This window comes from Mustela nivalis (genome assembly GCF_964662115.1).
Source record: "Mustela nivalis genome assembly, chromosome: 13".
In the NCBI taxonomy this organism is placed as follows: Eukaryota; Metazoa; Chordata; class Mammalia; order Carnivora; family Mustelidae; genus Mustela; species Mustela nivalis.
Genome location: NC_139032.1, coordinates 77,780,989 through 77,788,206, shown reverse-complemented (window position 1 = coordinate 77,788,206; position 7,218 = coordinate 77,780,989).

Here is a 7,218-nt window from a genome sequence, read left to right as displayed (position 1 = left end):
TTTGGCTCAGGTCATGATCTCAGGGTCCTGGAATCCAGACCTTCATTAGGCTCCCTCTTCCACAGGGAGCCTGCTTCTCCCTCTCCTGCTGCTCCCCCTGCTTGTGGTCTCTGGTTGTCTGTCAAATAAACAAAATCTTTAAAAAAACAAACAAACAAGGAATGAGTCAATTATATAAATTATGCATTTGCTGAAAAATGTTCATTGTGTCATTGTTTATTAAAAGGAAATATGAATATGACATAAAAGTCTCCTAAATGGAGAACTGTCAATTAAATTATGAAATGTTAATGAAATGTGCTATAGACTTACAGTCAGGAATATGCATCAGGCAAGGTATCACAACTATATAAATGCAAGTTATTAAAAATATATATGTTTGTATGTAAATTCTGGAGGTGAGTGCATGAAATTAAAGTAAGTTATCGCCAACACCCTAAACTTCAACTTACATTAAAAAGAATCTCTTCTGCTTTCCATTTTCAGGTTTTTTTTCCACCGCTAGCTGGAACACATTGTCAGGTATCAATTAATGCATTTAAAATCTTCTTTGAGGGGCACCTGGTTGGTGTAGGCTGTTAAACATCTGACTCTTGGTTGTAGCTCAGGTCATGATCTCAAGGTCTTAAGATTCAGCCCCATGTCAGGCTCTGTGCTCCTCATGGAGTCTTCTTGGGACTCTCTCTCCCTCCTCCTCCTCTGCTCCTCCCGACCTCTCTCTCCCTTCCTCTCTCAAAATAAATAAATGAATCCAAATACAATACAATCTTCTTAGAATTAAAACAATGGCATATGGAGAAGTGGAGATACAAATTTATTGGTGCTACATTGAGTCTTCCAGGAACATCCTTCTGAGATGATTTGGAATGGTATCTTGATATATCATTTTGCTTTTCCAATTCTCTGGGTTTTTTGCCACAGTGCATTCTGTTCCCGTTTGGCTCATATTACACTTCACCTGTAGCTTCTGGGTCCCTCTCTATTCTATGGTAAGGATCTAAATTTCATATTCTGTGTTTATCTACAGATTTCTTTCTGTTTCTGTCTTGGGCTTGCTCTTCCTAGAATCAAACTCCCCAAGTACTTCTAGTCACCTACTTCCAGCTATAGCCCTCAGTTCTGAAGGCCTCTGATCACTGATCCTCTTTCAAACTCAAACTATATTCAGCATGCATAAAGAGAACTGTATTAGAGGTGCCTGGGTGGCTCAGTGGGTTAAGCCACTGCCTTCGGCTCAGGTCATGGTCTCAGGGTCCTGCAATCGAGTCCTGCATCGGGCTCTCTGCTCAGCAGGGAGCCTGCTTCTCTCTCTCTCTCTCTCTCTCTACCTGCCTCTCCATCTACTTGTGATCTCTCTCTGTCAAATAAATAAATAAAATCTTTAAAAAAAAAAGAGAGAGAGAGAGAGAGAGAACTGTATTAGGAATGCCAGATTATGGGGCCATTATCAGCATGTGAGCCAAAGTCAAGATTTGGAGATCAGAGTGAAACGTGAGTAGCTCGAACTAGTTGACTGCCTACTGAAATAGCTAAAGGAGGAATCCACATAAGAGTCCACAGTTAAGAATGAGACAGTGGAAAGGAAAGCAGATAGCTCTGGATTAAGATTCCAATCATTGGGTGTCCTACAGACGTTACAGACCCCTGATAAATAGGTCCTAATACATACTACAAAGCTGGAAAGAGAATCCTAAAAAGGGGTAAGACAGGTGAATGAGTCTATTGCTGTAAAGCATGGTACCCTAGGAAGTGGATTCTTTGCAAACATTATCAGATAGTAAAAAAATACCCCAGAGGTTAGCATACCAGACCTGCCATAATAATCTCCATGACTAAACACAACCACCCATGTAACATTTGCATCGCAAATCAAATTCATTCTCTAGAAAACAAAACCTAACAGATTGAAAATTTATTAGCATCTGCTGTGCTGTGATTAGGGCTTTTAAAATGATTCACATCACATGTGTAAAATGCACAAATACATTTCACCATTGCAAAATACATGGCATTTTGGTCGTATATAATGAAAGATTTTATCTAACACAGGATGCTGCCTTTTTTTTTTTCCTTTTGTTTTTTATTGCTCCCTGCCAGGAGAATGCTTGGCATGCTTTTATTGGTTTTGTATAATAATAAAATGAGATTGTACCCAATACAAAAGCCAAAAGGACACCCATCTTGAAGAAGGTAGATTAATTGATTTCTCTGAGGACATAAACTCCCCTTTTGTGAATTTAACTTTGAGAAAGAGGACTCTTTGAGTAATCACATTTTGAGGTGTCCCTTCTCCAAATGCAATTTTATTGTTACAAATGAAAAAAAAAATACCACTTCTGGCCCCTACCTCCCCCCCCCATGAAACTGTAAGTACTATCTTTTCATTGAGTCTATAGGATTTCCAAGGCCACTCACATCCACAGATGAAGCTGTGGGAGCTATCAGTAGATGACTCTGGAAGAATGACCCCAAGCTATGATATATATTTGGCTTTCACAAAGGCTGGGTCCCATTCGTTTGTCAGTAAGTAAACCCGTGGAAGATGCAGGTCCATATTGGTTTACACTGCCTAGTGCTTTAGGTTTCTCCAAGGAAATTAAAACTGCAGGAGAAAATCATTTTTATGAATTTATTTAAGTAAATATCAAGGAATGAGGAAAGGTATCTAAGTCATACTGTAGCACATAGTAAGACTTCCATAATAGTTGCCAAATGAACGAATGAATAAGTAAATGGTGTGCACCATAGATAGAAAAGTGAATGAGGATTCATCCTGCTGCTGGTACAAGATAAATTCCCTGCTCTTGACGTATAGACTCAAGGCAGGATAACCTCATGATTAAAAACACAGATTCTGAGGGCAGCCTGCAGGAGCTGAAATTACCAGCTCTGCATCCTATTAAACCATGTGACTTTAGAAATGATATTTAACCTGTATCTCCCCTCCCTTATTTGTGAAATGGAAAATATTAGTAACATCAAACATGATCATAATATCCACTCTATAATCTGTGTGATGATGATGATAAGAGTTTATTTTAGGTGCTGTGACTAGTGTGTGACACACGATAAATTCCACATAAAGGTTAGCTATTGTTATGTAGAAATTCTAGAACTACCATTTGAAGCTAGATTAGTTCCTAACCCTCTTCCCCACCACTCTATCACATTAACTTCTTGTGGAAATATGTAATAGGTGACCTCTCAGATCATGCTTTGCAAACTTGAATGTGTACATTTTTATCTTTTTTAAAAGTGGGAATCATAGAGCAGGAGTAGGGTCATTGAAGTTCAATGTTTTATGAACTTCCAAAAGTATCAAAAATTTTATTAAGATTTTATACAGACTCTAACACATTCAACATATAAAAGTTGAACCTTTCTACTTCAAGTGAAAGTAAAGGGCCAGGAGCTTTATTTCTATGAGTTTTACCTTTGTCCCTTGGGACCTTCCATGACCTTCCCATTTGCTTTTCTAGTTGGAAAATGAGCAAGATACCTTCAGTTTTTCCACTGAGAATGTTGGTGCTCTCAATGGAAATGTCAAGTCTTATATCAGAACAAGAATTACAAAAAATGAAACAATAAAACATTATGGTGTACAATTAACCTGATTGTACCTAAGTTTGCTTTAAATGTTTCTTTTAAATTTAAAGATTTTATTTATTTATTTGGGGGGGCAGAGGTGGAGTGAGAGGAAGAAAGAATCTGAAGCAGACTTGGTGCTGAGCCTGGAGCCCCACACAGGGCTCAATCTAATGACCATGAGATCATGACCTGAGTCCAAAACAAGAGCTGAAAACTTAACCCACTGGGCCACCCAGGCAGTCCTAAATATCAGTTTTGAATAGTTAAAATAATGATTCATGTGAATAGTTTTAAGCATTCTTAAAAATAACCACCTGTCAGGTTTATAGAAATACTACTTAATTTTTTTAAGTAAAAAATGATCTCTTAACACTGAATTATCTTTGATTATTTGCACAGAAAATTATATTTTAGAATTCCACTCATTTTTCTAATAATTTTATTGAATTAGCATCTTGTCTGACTTGTATTAACTTTCCCGTCTTCTGGGCCCAAGATTACAGGTCTTCATGGCTCTTATAATCTACTAATTGATGTTACCAAATCCATCTAGCTATCTTCTGGATTGTACAGATTTTTCTTCTTAGAGACACCTTTCCTTTGAATTCTTTCAGCACCTGGCATCTCCTGTAATAAACCTGGAGTCACAACTGTGTTTGGTGACTGTGATGGAGTGATTTATAATAAGAAATACATATTTGGTCTTTATCTCTGTTTTTGACTCCTGAAACACTTGGAATTTCCCAGGTGGTAGGAGTGATAGAGCTATATTGATATTCATATAAACCCCTTTCAACCACACCTGAATTTATGTAAATGAGAGACTTCTGGAAAGCACTTAAGACTGGGGGTCGGTTGCCAGGGGAACCAACCCTGTGATTAGAGAGCTGGAGTGTCAGCCCCACCCTGCTGACCTCTGGGGGGGAAGGAGGGGCTGGAGGCTGAACCAGTTGCCAATGGCCAATGGTTTAATCAATCATGCCTACGTAATGAAAGCTCCATAAAAGCCCCAAAGGACAGGGTTCAGAGAACACATTGAGTGGCTGAAGAAAGGGCACCCTGGAGAGGGCACCATGCCCTTTCCCTATGTCTTGCCTACACATCTCTTTCATTGGGTTGTTCCTGAGCTATATTTTTTCATAATAAACCATTAATCTATGAAGCAAAACATTTTTCTGAGTTTTGGGAGTCATTCTAACAAATGAATTAAGACCAAGGAGAGGGTAGCAGGAACCACTGATCTACAGCCCCTGGGTCAGAAGCACAAGTGACAAACTGGACTTGCAATTGGCATCTGAACGGGGCCTGGGGATGGCCACGCTGTAGGATTGAGGCCTTGACCTGTGGGACTGATTCTATCTCCAGGTGAACAGTGTCAGAATTGAGCTGGACTGTGGAATGCCCAGCTGGTGTCTGAGAACTGCTTGGTGGTATTAGGAAAAAAAAAAAAAAAAAAAAAAAAAACACAAAACAAAACAGAAACAAAAAAACCCACACATTGGGCAACCACATAAAATGTTTGGTATACTTGCCTCCTTACATACTATGCTGATTATGTATACTGACTTCCTACTGCTCCCCTCACGGATCACCTTCCACATTAATGGAATCCAATCCTAGGTTCAGACCCTTTGCCTGCTGATGTTCATGCCCTCCCACCCCTAAATATAACTGGACCAAGGCATAAGGGCAGTGGCCAGATCCTGAACACCTACCTGTCCTCATTGCCCCAAATGCCAATTCTCATTGAATAATTAGCTTTCAACTTTTGAGTAATTAAGAATTCAGTGGTGAGCTGCCTTAGTAAGTTTGTAGTGCTTCCCTCCTGCTACTGAGCCCCTTAGTCTCCATCAGTGTCTGGAGTATTCTAGGTGCTAAACTCAGGGTAGGGGGAGGGTGTGAAACGAGCAGTCTGTGTCTTTGTGCTCAGGAATGTAATCTATTCACCTCTTCATCAGAGCCAGCAAAGTAAGTGCAGTGATGGAGAGATACAAAGGACCACCCCAGACAGATGGAGAATCAGATTGTAATGAACAAAACTACTTTTCATTGTCCCTCACTGCAGTTCAGTTGGGCAGTGCAGCACTTAACGCTATGCTTTCTGTCTGTGATGGCCTCATTTACTTGGAAGGTGTTATGGCTTAAGAGACCTGCAGAGGGTATCTGTCACCACTGCCCAAATGAAGAGGCTGAGAGACTGATTAAATACACACTCGAGCACACACACACACACACACACACACACACACACACACACAACTTTCCCATTTCACTTTAAAAATCCAGAGTGAAAACTGCTCCAAACTATAAAACTTAAGCTGTTTTATCTCAGCTGTTCACTCTTTCATTATTATTCATGGGGAACTAAAGGATATCAGAGTAGAACAGAGTGGGTCAGGCAAGGAGAACAAGGCTGACAATCCCTTTTCTTTCTTACTCAGCAAGGACCTGGGAGAATAACCTTTAGGTCAGTGAGTGGCCATGTGCATGCTTTCATGAACTTCAAACACATAGCCGGGTGCATTTATTCGTTTAACAAATATTTATTGAGGACCTATTACATGCCACTCACTGTGCTTAGCACTAGATACACAAAAAAGAAAAAAAGAAGATATTCTATCTTGTAATTCATGAAGTCCACAGTGTTTCCTGTATGGCAGATTTTTGTGCTACTCTTTCAAACATAATAATAGACATCAACCTTCTAGATGGGCGAATTACGGAAATATGGAGGCCAGAGAGAGGGGAAATTGCCTACCTCACTACAACACATATTTTATTTTAATAAATACTAAGTGGGGATACATAAGTCTGTCATAAAATACTCTATATCTTTTAGCATAGCCTTTGGCGCACTCTATTATAACTTCTTATTTCACTGTATTCCTTCCCAACAGACTGCGAGTTCTATGATTGCAGGAATTTTGTCTCTCCCATTCACCAAGAAACCCCCTGTGTCTAGCAGAGTGTCTAGCACAAAGTAGGTAATTAATACGTTTTGATAATGCTGCTGAATTAATGAAAGCAGACATGAGGACATTTTCTTGACTTTACATGTAGAGTTGACCCTTGAACTATGTGGGGGTTAGGGCCACCAACTGTCCAGCACAGATGAGAATTCATGTCTAACTTTTCACTCCTCAGAAACTTTCCCAATAGCCTACTATTGACTAGAAGCTTTAGTGGTAACATAAACAGTTGATTAACACATATTTTATATGTACTATATATGTATTCTTACAAGAAAGTAAGCCAGAGAAAAGAAAATGTCAAGAAATTTAAAAAAAAGAAAATCATAAGAGAAAATATATTTATAGTACTGTAACATAAAAAAATCTGCATATGCGTAGAACTGTGTCAAAGTAGACCCACACAAATCAGATCTGTTTTGTTCAAGGGTTAACTAACAAAAAGCTGTGGAAATCAGCAAATGAACTTGATGACAGGAAAATAATAATCAGTACTTCCTGAATCTTTGCCATATTCCAGACAATAGCACATCGAGAATACTGTATCCCAATAACTCTAGAGGGTAGACTTTTTTGGAAAATAAATAAATAAATAAAAATTAAAAAAAAAAAAAAAAAAAAGACTAAGCTTCTGGGGCGGCCACACAGGAAAAATGCCAAG